This window comes from Callorhinus ursinus, unplaced genomic scaffold, assembly GCF_003265705.2.
Source record: "Callorhinus ursinus isolate GAN/ISIS: 27379988/994484 unplaced genomic scaffold, GSC_fseal_2.0 scaffold6, whole genome shotgun sequence".
Lineage (NCBI taxonomy): Eukaryota > Metazoa > Chordata > Mammalia > Carnivora > Otariidae > Callorhinus > Callorhinus ursinus.
The window spans coordinates 28,403,571-28,423,813 of NW_027397068.1; the positions used below are offsets into that span (position 1 = coordinate 28,403,571).

The window sequence follows — 20,243 nt, forward strand, 5'->3', positions numbered from 1 at the left end:
CTCTCTCTCTCTCTCTCTTTCTTTTTAAGTATTCATGTCTGTGTGGAGTGTTTGACTCCTTAAGGAAATTTAATGGCCAAGAAGAGAAGGCCAGAGATTCTGAGGTTGAAATTTTAAATTAATTTCCAGTGGGTCTCCATATATACGTTGCCACTGTAATTAATTGGAACTTCCATTGGTCATTTGTATGTTCAGAAATGATCAGAAAGCAATACAGCCCAACATACCTACAAATATGGTGGAAGGTGTCCCTTATGCCCTGCTACCTGAATGCCTCAAGCCAAAGCACTCTCTGTCTAGCTCATTCAGTTCGGGTTGCGTGCTCGCTGGTGTAGGGGGCCCCAGGGAAGGTAGCTCCAGGCACTTAACCAGGCTGAGCAGGGACATGAGGGCCTTCCATACCTCACTCCTGGAGTCTGTACACTCCTGGCCAGACTGCTTAGGGCGGTCCTTTGTCAATCTTGGAGCCACCCCTGAGACCCTCCTTTCAGTTCCCTTCTTGGTTTCCTTCTGTTGCACTGGTAGAATTGTTGCTTCTTGGCCACCACCTGTGTCACCTTTGTGTCCTGGTCATACCTTGTAGGTGGATGAGTGGTTTGGTCTATTTGTGGAACTAAAACAGCTGATTTTGTGTTTTCAATTTCAGAATCATTTTTGGAAAAATTAGATGGTCTTCAAAACCCTGTATATCTAAAGCAGGAAAAGAAGACTTTGGAGACCTTTTCTTCTGTAGCTGGTTGTGGAGCCCTTAGATGGACTGGCACACTAGACCTACACTTGCAGTCCCAAGTCCCAGGGATGCAGTGCGTCCCCAGCCTGAGGAGGTGGCTGCACACTCCCAATCATCTCCTTCCCCTGCCAGTAAATGCAGTGAAGAGTCACACAGGCAAACATAAACGTGTGATATTCGGGTCACAGTTTATGGCTCTACACATTTCTTCCTGTACAATTCCCTCTTGTTTGTAAGTGGTGAATCACTAAAGCAGTGATAGCAATCTGAGAGAGTAGCAAGACTGTTAATTTTGGTCCTTGTAATAAAGGATGTATATGGTAGGATATACAGAAAAGATGGGAGAAGGTAAATATTAAATACTTTTTTAAATTTTTAAATTAATTTTTAAAAATCTTATTAGTTGAGGGGCACCTGGGTGGCTCATTCAGTTGAGCGTCTAACTCTTGATTTTGGGTCAGGTCATGATTTCAGGGTTGTGAGATCGAGCCTGTGTCAGGCTCCGAGCTCAGAGGGGAGTTGGCTTGAGACTTCTCTCCTTCTCTTTCGGCCTCCCCACCCCGCCCCACCCCCGCCCACTCCCGCGTGCACACGTGTGTGCACGTTCTCTCTCTCTCTAACCTGTAAAAAAAAAAAAAAAAAGCATCTGTGCCTATGGACTACATTTCCTAGAAACTTGACTTTCCTTTACTCAAACTGAATACAAATTTGGCTTCCCGCCTGGCCAGAATCTCCATACCTATCCCATTTCCCTCATAAACTATTCAGTATCTGAAGTGGCAAGTTGACAGCCTTTGTCAAAATGTATTTTTATAGAGCTGCACCACCTCATTCCCCTTCTTTGGCAGTCCTGGAGGATGACACTGTTTGGCCAGCATTGCAGGCCGAGGGCTAGGTTTTCATCTGTCAGGCACCTGCTGCCACAGTGACCACCGGGCTGGCTTTCTGGTGCTTCCATAAATCTTCTTTGTCTCCTGTTCCAACCTGGGAGATACTGAAAAATTACCAAATTAAGCTGAAGTGGTGCACCCATTAGGTGTTTTCTTGAGCTGCTCCATGTTTTGGCTGTGAAGATGGACTTCAAGGGAACTGCTGCCATTTTGGTGCTCCAGAATGAGATCCACAGAAATGCTGTTTTTCCTGGGGTGACACCAGCTCCAAAAGCCTAGGTGGATGGTGGCAAATGGTTGTTGCTAGTGATGGATTGGGTGTCACGGAGATCCCTCTGGGAGCAAAGCAGAGATGGTGGCAGGCAGGCATTTCTTTGCTCTCTCCTCAGGGGTGGAAACATTCAGTCTGAAGCCCACACCTGTTCTCTGAACTCCACATGAGGTTTCCCTGTCAGATCGAGTGAACATTGATTCATTTCCTTTTCTGTCCTAAATGTTCCATATTTAGTCTCCAACTTGTCCTGGGGATTGCAGGTTCAGCTTAAATTATCTTTATGTTTAAAGAGTAAGGAAAATTGGTGTTTCACTTTAATTTTGTGTTTCAGGCAGTCGTCTTCCAAACATCTTTCGTTTTAGCTAGGAAAGCAGTGGATATCCTTCATGGATTGGTGGATGTGAGAGTTTCATGCTACTGGCTTGTTTTCCTTCTGGGTCATATTTGGTATTAGGGTCCTATTCCTTTCCTCTGTGCCAAAAAGATAAAAACACTGCTGAGAAATCCACATTTGTCACAGTGGAGTTAAGTTGTGGGAGGACAACAGTAGGAACTTTTATGTTTTATTCCCAGATTAAAGTTGATTGGGGTTGTTATGTTTTGTGTAGAGTTTTTTGGAGGCGTTGCCCTTTCTTAGAACATCATGTGATTTAGTAGTGATAATTAGGCAGAAACTTGTCTTCCCTACAGATGCCAAGATTATAGAGGGACTTACTCTCACCAGAGACCAGATGACAGCATCCATAGATATTTTTAGAATAGGTCTCATCATTTGGCTTCCCCATTTCATTTTCCTTGTATCAACAGTCTGATTTCAAACTTATTTATTGGGCACAGGGGGGGAAGAGAGGGGACCTTCTCCCCATTAATGAAAGTCACTGATGGGACAGGACATTTTCATATTTATTGTTAGTTGGCCTATTGCCTAGTAACTGCAGAGTGATAGTTAGAATTCCCTTCAGCTGTATGCTTCCTTTTCCTTCCAAATGTTTTGCTTAAATCTGATGTGTTTTTAAACTTAGAATCAGCATCAGCATACTTAAACATCTTACTTTAAACAATGTTAAGAATGGGGGAGCTTCATTAAAACCCACCACACCTGTACCCAACCTAAGTATCATTAAATTCCCAGCTCAGTAGATGGTGTCATCATTTAAAGTGCTCCCTCTATTCTTTCCGTCATTGATGGAGTCAGATAAACGTGCAAACAGTCACCAAAGAACAGCTAAAAATCTAAGGCAGATAAGGAGCTATGTTCTTTGTGACTCTTTTTAATCATAAGGTCTTCCTAGTGAATGGTGATTCTGGTGTTTCTTTTAGAAAGAATGCTTGTATTTCACTTCATTTATCTGATTTCTTTATATTTTTACAATATTTTATAATCTCTTTGCTTTCTATCACAGAGAAAACAGGTCACCTTTCTGTCCTATGGCATGGGATTTCCTTATTACATTTGTCCTTGTCAGAGCTGCCTTGGAACCTGGGCCTCTCCTTTCCTGGCTCCCTTCTAAGCACACGAGGTTTCCCTTGCAGGCTGAGAGGCATGGCCTGGGAGACCCCCAGGGAGTGCCAGGACTTAGTGCCACAGGGGGCCCCAGGCCCATTCTGCAGAAATGGAAGGAGTCCTGATCAGTGCATCTCCTTTTGAAAGATGATGTTCCCTGAAGATTCTGGGCCTTTTGGTGAGGGAATGTTTATTTGGCCTGGGGATTGTTGTTGGCTCAGTGTGGGCCTCCTGCCTCTGGTTTCAGGGCCGATGCCCTGTTCTGCTTAGAATGATGCCATGTGGGGGGTTATGGTTGCCCTCTGCCTCCTTTCCTCCTATGCTGACCCAGCTCCAGCATTAGAGCAGGCTGAATGCTCTGCCTCTGTATTTGGGGAATGAAGTGTGTCACCTTCCCAGTATGCACTGGTTTCCATGGCTGAATAATTAATACCGGAGGGAACCAGGATGGGGTCTGAATTAGGTAATGCTTTACAGCTTCTTTCTTGGCACCTGGGGAGCACAGTCCCTGATGACTAATTGCATAGTGATGTTAGAATGTGGTTTATTAAGTGTTACTGGGAAAGAAAAAACTGAATACCCTTCCAAAGAACCATATCTGTACCCTTATCCATTTACTCCTCGAGGGTCCCAGGTAGAATAGCTGGAATAGCACTGGCTGGCTCTAGGAGGCTAAATTCTTCATGGATCCTTAGATCTGGTATCTTTTTTTTTTTTTTTAAGTAATCTCTACACCCAATGTGGGGCTTGAACTCACAACCCCGAGATCAAGGGTCACATGCTCTACTGACTGAGCCAGCCAGGTTGCCCTGCTGAGCAAGGAGCCTGATGCAGGACTCGATCCCAGGACCCTGAGATCATGACCCGAGCCGAAGGCAGGTGCTCAACCAACTCAGCCACCCAGGCATCCCTGTTTTAGCTTTTTCTTGCTCTGAAGCCAACAAGTCCAGGGTAATATTGTCTAGTACCTTTACAAAGCAAAAAAAATCCAGCCAGGGAAATTAAATACTGGGGATGGGTGGGAGACAAGGGGCCTTTTTTCTTTCTTTATTGTTGCTGCCTCTGATAAAACCCCAAAGTGCTTCTGTTTGGAGCTGTAGCAAGGGTAATTGTGACCATGGTTATGTATCATTACCAATACTAAGCCCTGCTGTCTTTCTGAATATTGGTAGTGAAAGGTTAAGATTGCCAGCCAGCCCAGCCACAGAAGAGATTGAAGTCCTAAGTACATTTGTGAAAATTCCAAATGAACCTATGATAATATCTGGTCTAAAGAGTGGGAAGTAGATGTGTAACGTGTATGTGAGCTTACTGGTGCACATTTCATGACTTGCTTACCTTCTCTGATGAGATGGTGAGTTCAGCTTGCTTCCCTCCTACTTCTCTATCCATTTCTTGGCCTAGAGCCATTTTTTCCTTACCATGACAGCTGACCCTGTCTCCATAAACCAAAGGTCTTACGTCCTGAGGTCTGTTTTGTTAATTCCTTTTTAAGATTTTACTTATTTGACAGAGAGACATAGCGAGAGAGGGAACACAAGCAGGGGGAGTGGGAGAGGGAGAAGCAGGCTTCCCACTGAGCAGGGAACCCAATGCCGGGCTCGATCCCAGGACCCTGGGGTCATGACCTGAGCCGCAGGCAGGAGCTTAACGACTGAGCCATCCAGGCGCCCCTGTTTTGTTAATTCCTTTAGCTACATCTCTGTGAGTATACTTTTTTTAGTCCTTTAACCTTTCTGGGCTCAGAGGTCTCACAGAGTCTGCTAGACATGTAAATTCAGATGGTCTGAGAGAACCTCTTTTGTGCCTCACCATTGAAGACTGTTGAAGGCAAAATAATAATAAATTGTTAACTGTTAAAGGGATGTTTTATGGAAGGGTTTTTTGGCCATATGTGTGTGTTAGATAATTTTTTTTCTCTGCAGACTTTTTTTTTTTTTAAAGATTTTATTTATTTATTTGACAGAGCAAAAGAGCACAAGCAGGGGGAGCAGCAGAGGGAGAGGAAGAAGCAGGCCCCCTTCCAAGCAGGGAGCCTGATGTGGGACTCGATCCCAGGACCCTGGGATCATGACCTGAGCCGAAGGCAGATGCTTAACCATCTGAGCCACCCAGGCGCCCCTCTGCAGACTTTTAATAGAAAAAAAAAAATTCCCACACAGCCCATTTAGAGATAACTTACTCCTTTAATAAGCGAGGGAAGTCAAGATGATCTCCATTCAGCAGTGCAGACTGAGTAAGCCTTTGTGGAAAATGGCCATTTCAACTCCCCTGGTATTGGTGGTAAACAAGGTCGGTTAGTCCATATAGGCAGTGGGAGAGAACCAGAGAGGCATAGGCTGGTCTGCTTAGAGTGACCGACTTTTCTCGTTTTAGCTTGAAAGTTCCATGTCCCAGGATACCCCTCAATCCAGAAGTCTAGAGCAAAATCCCATCTGCACCCTGACTTACTTAACTTACTTAACTTAAAAGGGCCGACTAATGGGGCACCTGGGTGGCTCAGTCAGTCAAGCGTCTGACTCTTGGTTTTGGCTCAGGTCCTGATCTCAAAGTCATGAGATTGAGGCCTGCACTGGGCTCTGCGCTCAGCAGGGAGCCGGCTTCTTTTCTTCTCCTCCTGCCCCTCTCACCCATCACGTGTGCATGCACACGCACTCTCAAATCAATCAATCAATCAATCTTAGAGGTATTAAAAAAAAAGAAAGGGCCTACTAAAACACCCCTGACTTGCCTTTCTTTGTTAACCTCCCAAGATGAATGACCTCATTTCCTCTAGGCTTTTTCAACTTGAGAGCATCTTGTAATCAAGCACAGAGGTAGGGTAAGTAGTCTCCATGCTTTGTCTTTAGGTTTTCAGACCTTTGAAGCTAGTGTAGCAAAACAGCTTTCCTGTGAGTACCCTTAGTTCAGAGGTGAGGTGAGGAGACAGGAGGCTGGTGAAGCATGACCCGGAGGTGCCTACAATTGCTTTTTGAATGTCCTTAATCATCTCTGGTTTTCTTTTCTCCTCCTGCAGACCCTCAAACTGACACAAGACCTACAGAGAAACCCTTTGCCAAATCTGCTCTCAGCAAGTGGACAGTGATACCGTTTACAGCTTAACACCTTTGTGAATCCCGCACCATTTTCCTAACCCAGCAGAGACTGTTAAAGGCCCCTTACCCCAGGTGAAGCACTTACCCTTGGAACAGAACTCTCTATATAAAGTATGCAAAATCTTCCTTGTACAGGGTGATGAGCCACCTGCCAGCGAAGGACAGCACCCTGTCAGCACCACCCACCCTCGTTCAGAGCACACCGTGAGCTCCTGTTGGTGATTCTGTGGCGTATTCATATCACGATGGTTTATGGGATGTTTTAAGTGTCGTTTTTGTGTTTGTTTTCCTTTGACTTTCTGAGTTTTTCACATGCATTAACTTGCAGTATTTTTATGTTAAAATGTTAATCATCCTTCCCCTGGCAAATTTAAAAACAGAAGGAAAATGTTGTACCAGTTACTATTCTAGCTTTGGGCATCACAAGCATTTGAGCCCTTGGAACTCCATAAACTAACAAATTACATAAACCAGAGGGGGATATTCTTTCTTCTTTTGTTTGGTAGAAAACTATGCTTTTCTAAAAACTGAACAATGGCACAACTGTTTGCCATGCGCACCAGTCCAGGACTGACCCCTGCATAGGCCCAACGAATGGAGTGCTGCATGCGACCCAGTGTGTTTTCGTTCTGAGTGAGGGGTCTGGGGGGGCGGGGAGAGACCCCCAGCACCTGGTCTGCAGTTGCCAGAGCAGTCGGGCCTCTGGTCTCCTGGCATTATCCTCAGCTAATGCAGTGAACAGTGATGGTATGCTGGTTAGAAATTAGGATCTTTTCAAGAAAGAAGTCAGCTCAGCTGCCCACTCATTGCCAAATGCCACTAAAGGATTTAGTTTTAAGGAGAAAAGAAAAAGAAAAGTAGTCCTGTTTTGCTTTGCAGAAGAAATGAACTTACAGGTTAGCATTAAGCCTATAGTGAGAAATGTGTGAAAAGTACAAACCAGAGTCACTATTTTCCTAAAATACCCTTGATTATTTTCAGCCTTGCTGTGTATGATCGGATCTACTAGACATGTATGAGTGAGAGGCAATAGCAAACTGATTTTTATATATATATACACACACACAATCTAATATATATATATAAAAGCTTAGATTGTAATTGTACAAGTGACACAATGGAAGTACAAGATAGGGCAGTTTTGACATTTTTTTCCCTCCACCTTTCTGCTTCTGTGGATTTCATTTTGTTTTGTTTTCAAAAAGTTATGGTGCTGTATAGGTGCTTTCTGTTTAACCTGGAAAGTGGGATTATATTAGTTACCCTCTTTGGTAGGCAGAATAGTTGGGAACACCTTAGGTATATATGAAAAACTGGTGTAATGAAGCTCTGATTAGCACAGCATATGCATACTTCTCCAAAGTGATATAAGAAGACTCTTTTCTTTGCATAAAAAGCATTAGGTATATAAATGTATAAATAAATTTTATCATGTACAGTACAAAAATGGAACATTCTGCATGGACGTTAGGAATACAGGCTAGTATTTCAGCACAGACTTCCCTGCATGAGTTCTCGCTGACGCTTGCACCGTGCAGTGGGCACTGACTCCCTCCCACCAACACAGACGTGCCACCCGACCCCTGCACCTACCACCGGCCGCCAGGGGCCCCCTTGTGCACCTTCACTTCATAATTCCTCTGGGGGTGATAATGGTGGTGATAACAGCTCCTAGCATAATGAAAGTTCCATTTGGTATTGTCACACATCTCTCCCGCCTCGCTTGGGTTGTCATGTTTGAGTGATGGCCCTGTTGATTTCACCCTGCCTTTTACTGACTCTGTAAATTGTCGTGCAATTGTGGTTATAGTAGGCCTGTAGCGTATCGCCTTTTCTAAACTGCTACACGTTTATAATCTTCATTTTAAAAGTATGTATAATTTTTAAAAATATGTATTCTATTCACGTGGTCTGCTTGTCAGTGAGACAGACTTTTGCTTACTGTATTCCTTTATAATAATGCTAGCCACTTCCTTGACTCTTTGGTAGTCCGCTGCACGCAAAAACTGTCCAGTATCATTGAAAGGAGGCTGCCTGTCTGGGTTCCTAGGTGATGCTGCCCTGGTGGGGGTGCCGATGGGACACAGCTGCAGCAGCCGCAGGGAGGGAAAGGTGAAGGGAGGTCAGATACAAGGAGAATCGGGAGTGCTTACAGCATGAGGGCCCTGAGAATTTCTCTCCCGAATTCAAAGAAACAGCAAACTAACAAAATAGCTAATTTGCCTTTGCAGTTTTATAGACCCTGGGAGCTACTTTGGGAGTAAGAAAAGCAACTCTCAAATATGTTTCAACTTTAAAATGTTGACTTCCTTTCGGACATGTGGCATCTCATTTATTCTCCTTTTTTCTCAGTGTTTGTTAGATTTCAGGCAGAATGTCTTACAAAATGTCCTAGAACCAGATTATAATTTAATCAAAAACAGCTGAGGGAGGGACAGAGGAGGCCTGAGAGCAGGGCAGCCACAGAACACATCAGGAAAATGGAGGGGGAGGGGTGCTTTGAATTTGTTGGGTTTTTTGTTTTTTAATAACGCAAATAGCATCTACTTGTAGAGCATTGTGGAGAGCTGAGGTCAGGACAAAGTCGAGTGCCAGCGTCAGTTTCGGGAGGGAGTTGGAATAGTTAGTCCCATCCAGGATCACAGCAGCGCCACTCTCAGCCTTGGCCGCTGCCGGCTGACTGTCCACCCAGAGGCCCGACTCCCCCGCGCTCGCCAGGTTCTGCAGTGGCCAGTCAGGGCAGAGGTGCAGCCTGAGACCTCCACCTCTTACACTGAGACTCTGCTCTCAGGAAGGGCCAACTGTTGGCCGCCGTGTGGAGTTCTCATTGTCATGGGTCCCTCACAGTAAGTTTTCTGATCTGGAGTATCTCGGTGGAATACTTCGCCTCCAGGGGCCTGGCAGCTATAATGTTTGCATCCTGATGAGAACTATTCCAGGTTATCTTCAGCCTCTAAATAAGCTGCTCTAGGGAGCCTTCCACTTTTTGATGGGAAATTAGAAGAGTAACTAATGTTGAAAACATGACATGCACTCTTGGGTTCTGTTGTTCTTTCTTCAGGCTCCAGCACCAGATACCTTGTACCAAAGTTAGATAAGAGCTTTATCATCAGCCTTCTCTGTCCTGGTGTGAGAGCTGCCTGCCAGGTTCAGCTCACCCATTAACTGTGAATGAAGCTGAGCTCGATCTCCTTTATTGCATCCTCTGCAATAGGATGATTGCTGAAACAGATTTTTTTAAAAATTTCAGAAGTTTGTCTTTCCTGTTAACGGGAGGATTGTGCAAGTGGACAGTGATACCATAACACACGTGTGATACAAGGTGGGCTGTGTGTGTGTGTGTGTGTGTGTGTGTGTGTGTGTGTGTTTGGTGTTGAGTTCGGGTGTTCTGTGTGTGGCCCTTGAGCACCCTGAGGGGAGGACCTCACGACTCACAGCTCAGGACAGCTCTGCCCAGTCTCGGTGCCCTTTCATTTGGCTTCCGATCTTGTTGAAGACAATAGGGACAGACTTGGCCTACACCCAGTGGACCCCGCTTATGGAAAGAGGACTGTTGGAATCTGTCAAGAGTAAAGCAGTCAGACAGTCCGGTGTCGCGTGCTGATGCCACGGGCTGCTAAAGGGAAATGGGAATGTCACCCTTTGTATGCGGAAGCAAAACCCTGATAGCTCTAACTCTGATTTCCTTTTTCTTGATGTATTTGGGCAACACGTACGATTAGGCATACTGTTGTATTTTTTGACTTAGCAGAGTTTTTTGTAGAAATGCAATCCCTGGCAAAGAGGTACGAAAAAGCCAGCCTGTCCTGAAGACTGGGGGCAGCAGGGGCAGTGAGGGGATAGCAAAGGCCTTGTGAAATCCTGTCTGCACACGAGATCTTAATGCAGACGCCCGAGGAACTGAAAAGAGTATATCCCATTTGATCTAAATCTTCCATGGGTAACATTTTATGCAGTTTGAATGAATGAAATATTTTCCTCTTTAATTTTGTGTGTATTCTTCTTTGATGAATGATTGGTTCTGAGGCTTCTGCCACACTCCAGAATTATTTGTGTGGCTGCTTTTAAAAAACTATGGGTCTGATCACTTATTTCTCTAAAATTATCTCATTGCCTGGCAATCAGTCTTCTCACGTATACTTGTCCTAGCACATTATGTACACAGGAAATGTAAACAGATGTGAAGGAGGACCAGAAAAATTAGTTAATATTAAAAAAATCTATTGTGCATTTTGGCTTCACATGTTTAACTTTTTTTAAGAAAAAAAGTTGCATGAATGGAAAAAAAAATCTGTATACAGTATCTGTAAAATTGTCTTACCTGTTTCAATTTCTTGCTCATGCCCCATTCAAACTAGAATTAAACATGGTGCATGGCCATATTCAAACACCTAAGAGTCCAGCAGTTGGTACTTTGGTTTGAAGCACCTCATCCTTTCTTTCCAAGCGAACACTATCATATTGCATTCTTGCTGAGGATTTTGTCCAACCATATGTTGCCATGAATTAACTCTACCACCTCTCTTCTCAAGAATCAAAACCAGTTTGATTAGGGAATCTTCCCCTTTCCAAATGAAATAGAGATGCAGTACTTAACTTTTCTTGGTGTTTGTAGATATTGCCTTGTGTATTCCATTTAAAACCGTAATCTAGTTTGTAAAAGAGATGGTGACGCATGTAAATAAAGCATCCGTGACACTCTGTCTCACTCCAAGAAGTCTTTTGTTCTCCCTTCCCCTTTAACTCTAGATGTGAAAGGGCTGCATTTCTGTCATGGTCTTCCTGTGGAATGACTTCACAGGCTGGGACAGGCGCAAAGCTGAGAGCTTCTGTAGTGAGCTCTCTAAACCAAAAGATCTAGCAAACTTTCCAGACAACTTGTGAGCTCCACAGACAACCAGACAGTTTAATAAAAGCAGATCAGATCTATGGCCTTGTTCATGGTGGCTGATAGTCACTTTGGTATGCATGGTATCATGTTGCCTGGGAGGGGCTTTTAGGTAGGGAAGCCGGATTTAGACGGATTTAGACTCTGCCCTCACTGAGTGTCAGAGATTTTGACCTATCAAAACTTTGGCCCTAATAAGGTCCCCCTCACGGGAGTGCCGTGGATGAACATAGGTCATCAACAGAGCCCTCCTGCATATTGAAAATCAGGCACAATATTTCAGGCCTCTGGTGGCAACATCATAAATATTTACTCTGTGTGTACATTTAGGGCCTCTCAGTCAAGTGAGGAGGAACTCCACCCTATTGTAAAACTATCCCTCATAGCCTGGGTGGTTTTTTTTCATTTTAATAGACGTAAACATTATTCCGCTTTTAGAAACTCTCCAGTATTGGGTTCAAAGTCCCGAGGAACATGATGGACTCATTTCAGATTAAGTGAGTAAATATTTTAAAGTTTGCCCTTTGGAAAAAAAAATAATAAAATTTGCCCTTTGAGGTAAATTTTATATTGGTGGAGAGTCATGCTTTCCCTAAGTGTCCTTTCCATGGTTTTAATTACCTATGAAATTAAAACCTCACCATCTTCTACACCAAAGCCAACTGGGAGAAGTATTTCATTTGAGATTGCTTCTCAGTTTTGATTTTGTTTCCCAAAAGATTAAAGATGGAAACCTAATACTAGTTATCATAAGATTCTCAGTAGAGTGTTCTCCCAAACCAAGTAAAAATTCAACCAAAAACTAAAGTTAATGATCAACAATTACTAAGTCAAGTGTGGCAGTGGGGCCAGACGCTGTGATGAGCACCAGAAGAACCAGGACCTGGGCCCTGCCCCCATTGGTTTATATTCTAGGTTTAAGTGTCTGCTCCACTTTGATGAATAAAGGGCTAACTCTTGCTGACTCCCCGCTTCAGCTTCTTGTTTAAAAGAGGAAGAATTTGGACTAATCTCTATAACAACTTAGGGATTTGATTTTGCAAATAAAATACAAGTAATGAGGGCAAACCTTTTAAGCTAGCAAATCCGACCTGCATCAACCCAGTCAGCCATAGCACAGCTGGAGTACAGGGCTGAAAGGTAGAATTCAGAGCCACTGTCTTCACCCTCTTCCAGCACAGCCAGGCCCCTGAGACATGGAAAAGTAGGGAGATGGCTCTGGGGTAAGGGTAGGCAACAGGCGGGGGAGCGTGTTGGAAGTGTGGGGGCAAAGAAAGGAGCATTCAGAAGGAGACCCACCCTAGCTCCGCTTTTATCTCCATCTAAGAGAAGCAATGGTGCTGGGTCTGAGGACTAGACACCTTTGGAACTGGATTTTCCTAATTGGAATGTTAAAAGAGGAAAGCCATCGGCAATATGTAAGACCTGAGAAAAGGTCGTGCATGTGTGGTTCTGCCTGGTGTCTGTCATGTAATAATGGCTCGAACCTGCATTTTTGCCTGCCTTCTCTGAGGACTTTCTAGAAACACTACAAGCATGCCCACTCCCACTCAGGGAAGAAGAATGTTGATGCCCTTCTTATATTGGCACAGGACCTCCTCTGAATCCCACCTTCATCCATCTCAGTAGCACCTACTATGGGCAGGCATGGTCTTTGTCCCAGACAGAACGGCGTAAAGGGGCTGAAGTGAAATGAAGGGCTGGTGGCATGAGTTCTTGTGTGGATGAGTCCTACCAACGCTACTAAAGGTATGATGGGACAGAGGAAGTAAAGCCATGGGAGCCCAGAGGAAGGGAACGTTTGAGGGGAAAGGCAGAAATGGGTCGGGTTTTCCAGCTCAAGTGAAGAATCGCAGGGACAGAAGTGGCAGGAAAGATTGGAACATATCTGGGAAACAGTGAGTAGCGGACTTGTTTGGGGCTTAAAGAGCTCAAAGATCAGTGAGAAGTCAGGCAAGAAAAGTGGGCTGCCGGAAAATTCCAGAACAGTGGCTTGGACTCAGAGTGGAATGGGAAGAGAGCAGGGCAGGGAGCTGTTTCGAGTAGGCCTTGAGAAAGGGCACACTGTGGGAGGTGGATCCTAGGAGGAAGATGTTGAGGAAACGAGAAGTCATGGTTTTTCGGGAACTATTTTCACAACAGGCTGCCCACAGAAAATGATGACGTGTATTGCCTACTGGGATGACGGAGGAACTGCTCCTGGTCCCAGGCCTCTGACAGCCACAGGCCCTAGAGGCTGCCCCAAGGGCTGACAGATCAATAGCTCTCGGCATCCTCATGACTTTGCACCTGAGGTGAGAGCCCTGATCTAGTGGAAATCACAAAAAACTTGGTGAAATCTGGGGCACATAGGCAAGGGAGCTTGGCTTTCAACTTTTCTGTACAAGTTTAATTTATCAAAGTGCGAGTGTGTTACTTTTATAAAGATAAATAGTTTCATGCCAGGACCCATCCCCAGAAGACAAATGTCCATTGTATCTGGCAATTGGGTTATGGAATTTTTTGTCAAAATTATCTTCATTTTGTTGCACTGTATTATGAAATATTTTGAAAGGTAACGCATTCACATGAGCCAAGGTGGAAAGGCCAGCTTTGATTCCTCTTTTAAGACTGTAAGGAATAAGGAATAAGGTGGGATAAGGGTATCAGGGTGTAAAAGTGGAGATAATTAGGTAGCAGTACTGTGTAAAAGGAATCTGACCGGTAAGTGAATAGCATCACTGCAAAGTTGTATCTTCGTAACTTCGGATTTCCATAATTTCATCCTCTTAACATCTTGAATATCAGTATAGGAAATACCTAATCAGAACAAAGGAATATCATGCATCAATTAAAACAATAATTATGAAAGTTATTAACATATATAGAAAATGCTCATATCAGATCCGCTCTTAGAAATGTAATTATTGCTGTCATATTATAACCTTATATATTAACGTAAGAAAAATAAAGAGCAGAATAGAAGTAGTACTGCCAGGGTAAACTATGGCTGGGGAGAGGTCCTAAAAGGAAAAAAGCAAAAATTGAAATAGTTCTTGTGTCCGGACACTTTGGCCTCAACACTGCACTTAGGACCTCAACTGTTGCCACCATGAACTGTTCCTCAGTTGCTCCTCCAAATTCAAAGTAGAGGGCACCTGAGTCATCTGCTTGGAGCCCCACTGTCAGGGGCATCGGGAACCATGTCCTGCTCCAGTAGGGGAGGAGGGGCTCTTCTCCCACCGAGATGCACCTACTGGGTAACTCCTTCAAGTAGGAAGGGGATTCTCAGGCTGGGACCTGTCCCCAGAAAACAAATGCCCTTTTATCTGGCAATTTGGTTATGAACATTTTTGTCAAAATTATCTTCGTTTTGTTGCACTGTATTTTTAAATACTTTGAAACGTAATTCATGCACAAGATTCAAAAGCCAGAAAGCATATAGATACACACAGGAAATGTTTTCTTGCCATCCCTGTCTAGTTCTCTGCCTCGTTCCCCTCACTTCAGAGTTTATTGCTCATCCTTCCAGAATTTCTTATGCACCTAGAAGCAATAAAAACACAAATTCTTATTTCCCTCCTTTTTTATTTTTTAAAAAAGATTTTATTTACTTATTAGAGAGAGAGAGAGAGAGCATGAGCAGGGGGAGGGGCAGAGAGAGAGGGAGAAGCAGACTCCCCGCTGAGCAGAGAGCCCGACTCGGGGCTCGATTCCAGGACCCCGGGATCATGACCTGAGCTGAAGGCAGATGTTTAACTGAGCCTCCCAGTACATTATACACACTGTCAGGCATCTTACTTTGTTAATAATTTTCTTAGACATAGAGAAAATATTCGTACATAGAAAGCCTCCTCATTTTTATAGTTACATAGTATTCCATTGTATTATTGTATCATAGCTCATAGAACCAGTAGTCCCCTATTGATAGACAACATTGTTTCTAAATGCTTGTTATCATCAGCAACACTGCCGTGAATAATCTCATACATACATTACATACACATGTAAGAATCTGTAGGATTAATGCCCAAACTTGGAATTGCTGGGCCAAAGGATATACATACATTTGGGATTTTAACAGAGATTGACCAAATTGCCCTCCAAGGTACCAAGTCACATCACCAACAATATGGGAGAACTGCTGTTTTCCCACGTCCTCATATTTTTAATATTTTAAAAATTAAATTGCAAGTCTGTCTTTCCCTCTCCCCCCTCCAAGCTTCTTTAAGTCCTACCTAAGGGGCTGAGGGCCTGGTGAGAGGGAGGGGAGCAGGTGGGAGAGGCTCAGGGAGACAGACTCAGGCAGCCTGGCAACTGCTGGGGAGGGAGGAGGAGTTCTCAGCACTCATGGTTGAGCACCCATCCTTGTGCCAGCATGCTGGGGATCATGCTGCCAACCTGTCCATCCAGTCTGGCCACGGGCTACACCCCTCACACCACCAGCTTGGACCGCCCAGCCTCGGGGTCAGCAGCCTGACCTTGCAGCTGTGCTCCCTCACCTCCCAGAATTCCAGAGGGGAGCTATCACCCGAAGGAAACAAGTCTGGTCTCTTTGGCACCAAACCACACACCTAGACCTATGCACAGCAAGATTGCACAACCAGCGGGAGAGCAGCAGGGCTGGGCATGGGGAGAGTGGGGCCACATGTGGGCCAGGCCCTGACCCATTGGTGCCCCGGGCTGGCCTTCCAGCTTTCAGAGCAAGGCTGTCCCTGGGGGGTTCGGTGACCTCAAAAGTCTGACTGGCTTCTCCTCCTAAGTAGGGGAAACTTGCTCCTCCAAAGGAAAGGCTCTAACACTCTCCTGCAGGCTGGTGCTCCATGAGCCCTCCTTTGGCCCTACTGTGCAGGTGGGCACCTGGGGTAGGAGGGGGGGGGCCTCACCTTAGTTAACACAGAAACCAGGAGGCAGGCTTTTACACAAGAGGAAACTGAGTCACTTAATGACTAAGCCCTTTATGTTGCTGTGGGGAGCCAGTATCATGGAGTAGGAGAGGGAAACTCAACATTGGAATGGGACAGATCTTGATTTGCACCCAGCCCTGCCTATTCTCTAGCTGAATGACAATAGATGAGTCAGTTACCTTCTCTGAGCCTCTGTTTTCTCTTCTGTGAAATGGGAACAAGGCCACCCATGTTGTGAGTTGTGAGGATCACCTGAGAGCGAGCCAGTGAAGTTCTGCGGCCCGCTCGCACATCAACAGAAGACCCTCGTCATAAGTTCTCTCTCTTTATACACAGCCCATTGGCCCACACACTGCGGGATGTGGGATTTTTTTTTTTTTAATTAAAGTGTAGTTGGCACACAATACTGCAATGGTTCCAGGTGTACAACACGGTGATTCAACAAGTTTATATGTTAGGCTGTGCTCACCACAAGTGTAGCTACCGTCTGTCACTCCGCAGCGCTGTTACAATTCCATTGACTATATCCCCTATGCTGTGCCTTTCATCCTTGTGACTTACTCATTCCCTAACTGGAAACCCGTGCCCCCCACTCTCCCTCACTCCCCTTCACCCACCTCTCCTGTCTTCCCACCCTCTCCCCTCCGGCAAACCATCAGTTTGTTCTCTGTTTTTATAGGTCTGATTCTGCTTTTGGTTTGTTTGTTTGTTCATTTGCTTTGTGTGGGGTGTTGGTTTTTATCATATATAAATATAAAGCAAACTTTAACATATTAATGAACCCCATCTGTGTAATTAGATTGCATAGTAATTACGCATAAAAGGTAACAACCAACTTGTAAGGTTTTCCTGCTCTCGGTTTCTTTGAAGTCCTTTGGGATCTGTGGGCAGCCCCATGTGCACGGTCCATGCTGTGTACCATAGAGTCATCATCATTACCACAAAGAACTCAAATGTCATGGCAAGAGTGTTGGAAGACTTGTTTCTGGTCCTGGCTCTGCCACTAAACACCGTGTGGCCTTGACGGCATCATTTTCACCCCCTCTCTCTGGCCTTCAGTTTCCCCATCTACAAAGTCTACTCCATGAACATTCCATATTTCACAAGACTATCATGATGAGCCCAGATGCGGAGCACACATTTTACAAACCACAAAGCAAGTACAGAACCACAGACGCTTTTTTGAGTCAGGAAGTTGGCAAATGTTAATACATTCATTTTCCAGAAGGGAAACGGAGGCAGAGTCCAAAGTGGGCTTCAAGGCTCATGGTTTCTGGCTACAAGCCAGCCCTCTGCCTGGGGCCTCCAAAGCCACACACGTTAGGCCCGGAGAGCCTGGGGCGAGAGTTGGGGTCCAGCGCCCCTAAGGAGGCGAGGAAAGAACTGGACAAAGGGGAAAGCCTGGCCGAGAGAACGGGGAGCGGAGTCCGGGCGGGGGGGTCCAGCAGGGAGAGTGGGTAAGGAGCAGCTCGCCGCCCTCCGCCCTCCGCAGATGTCAGCGCTAGAACCCCACTGGTGTTGCCCTGAGTCTCTCCAGTCTCTGTCCTCAAGAAGTGGAATGACACAGGCGCCACAGGGGCCCAGCTGGAAGGTCTCTCGGACAGACACAGGAGGCCAGGCCCATCCCCGGCTAGTGCCAAGGGTACAGGGAACAGCAGCAGGCTGGGGCTTGCCGGTGTAAGGACCGGAACGTGTCGGGGGTGTGCGCGAGCGCGTGCGCATGCGTGGAAGGGGGCGGGGCGGAGGCGGGGGACAAGGCTTCGGAGTTGCAGTCTACAGGATGGGCCGAGTTGGCGTTGCCTCTATGGACAGACCCCTTCCTGCCCAGGGCAGCCCGGTGGCCCCGCTGGGTATTCGGACAAGAGCTGAATTAAAGACAACCTCCCCGTGTAGTTTGAAGCTTCTAATTGCCGCGTTTGTACCTCCCTGAGTGTAAAGGCTCAGGCCACCTCCCTGGGCTCGGCACTGCCCAGGGCTAGCTCCGCTCTGGGGGAGTAAGAGGAAACGTCCAGCGCTGCGGCTGCCCCTCAGGCCTGATTTTGTACGTTCAGAAGCCACTTGTTCACGATGGAACTCAAAGCAGGTTTAACGTTTACTACAGTAAAAAGTCTGTCTAATAAAACATGCATGATGAGAAAACACTCCTTTGCAGGAGCCTGTGGACTGCGGCTTGCAAGGCCCCTGGTGTAGTGAGCAGCGGCATATGGACTTCGGGGTCAGACATGGCGGTGGAGCCGGTCCTCTCCACTCGCCATCCGGCGCCTTGTCTGTTTCCTGGGGATAATAATAATAATACCTCCCTTTAGGATTCTTACGAGGATTAGCTAACTCATACCAACACCTACTTATTTATTTACCCTATAATTCAACATATGCTTACTGAGGGCCTGCTATGTGGTGGCACTGTGCTTATTAGTGGTGAAGAGCTCAGGTCTTTCATTTTAGAGATTCACCACCATGGAGCTTCTGCTCAATAGGATATTTCAAGAAAAGAAAGAACGAATGAAAGAAAGAAAGAGAGAAAGAAAGAAAAAAAAGGGAGGGAGGGAGGAAGGAGAAGGAAAGGAAGAAAGGAAGGAAGGAAGGTGAGAGAGGGAAGGTAGGGAGGAAGGAAGGAAGAGAGAAAGAAAAAAGAAAGGAGAAAGAAAAAGAAAGGAAGGGAAAGAAAGAAAAGGGAGGGAGGGAGGAAGGAAAAGGAAAGGAAGAAAGGAAGGAAGGAAGGAGCGAGAGGGAAGGGGGAAGGAAGGAAGAAAGAAAAAGGAAAGAGCGAGCGAGCGAGCTCAGGCTTTAGAAAAAGAAAAGGAGGGAGATGGATGGGCATTTGGCTTTGCCTGTGTAACCTTAGTTAGGTCACCTAACCCCCTACACCTCTGTTTTCTCATCTGCGAGATGAAGATGACAACAACAACTCTACCTGGCCATGTTATTGTGAGCTTTAAATGAGATGATATACGATGGTGCTTAGCATCTGGCACAGAGTAAGTGCTGGATGAACTTAGCTATATTGATTAGTACATTGGAACTGCTCAATAAATCATAGACCATAGATTTTGTAACTAGGACTCTAAAATATAGTCACTATACCTTCCAATGACAAAGGAAAACAGATTTTTTTAAAATGTGCCCTTGGGATCATGTGTATCAGGAAAGCATGAAGGGAGCTTGCTAGAAATTCAGATTCCTTGGGCCCATTTCAGAAGTGCTGAATCAGCATCCAATGGGGCCTGAAAGTCTGCCTTTTCACAAACATCTGAAGTGCACTGAAATTTGAAAATTCCTGGGGGTAAAAGGTAAAAATGCTCCTCCACTGAGGGGCCTTCTATGTGGTGGGCAGAATAATGGCCCCCCCCCCCCAAAGATGTCCATGTTCTAATCCCTGGAACCTGTGAATGTGTTAGGGTTATAAGGGGGAATTCAGGTTCTAATTAGTGAACTTTAAAATAAGGAGATTATCTGCCCAATGTAATCTATGTATCCTTAAATGGAGTAGAGGGAGACAGAAGAGTCAGATCCATTGGAATGGCAATGTGAGGAAGACTCCATTGGCTTTGAAGATGAAGGAAGAAGGGCCACAAGCCCAGGAATGTGGGCAGCCTCTAGAAACTGGAGAAGACAAGAAAACAGATTCTCACCTAGAACCTCCAGAAGGAACACAGCCCTGCTTGATTTTAGCCCATGAGACCCATTCTGGACCTCTGACCTCTAGAACCATGATACATTTGTGCTGTTTTAAGCCACTAAGTTTGTGGTGATTGTTGCAGCAGCAACAGGAAAGGAGTATGTCCTCTTCAGGCACATTGGATTCATGCCACTGGATCTGGAAGACCCGTGAGCCCCAGCCATGAGTGAGGGTGGGAGCCTTGACTGAGGGGAGCCACAAGGGAAGGGGACCAGTTGCACAGTTCTGGGCTGTCCTTGTGGCTTTGCTGACACACACACACACACACACACACACACACACACACACACACACACA

General features: G+C 45.5%; 1 protein-coding gene across 3 annotated transcripts in view; it reads left to right on the plus strand.

The window, feature by feature from the left end:
* The window catches only part of FOXO3 (forkhead box O3), a 129,938-nt gene extending 118,744 nt beyond the window's left edge, over positions 1 to 11,194 (plus strand). For all 3 annotated transcript variants that reach the window (XM_025863647.2, XM_073893742.1, XM_073893743.1), the window contains one exon: positions 6,415 to 11,194. The gene's annotated coding sequence lies outside the window, so the exon portion shown is untranslated. The remainder of the gene's footprint in view (positions 1 to 6,414) is intronic.
* The last annotated feature ends 9,049 nt before the right edge of the window (positions 11,195 to 20,243 follow it).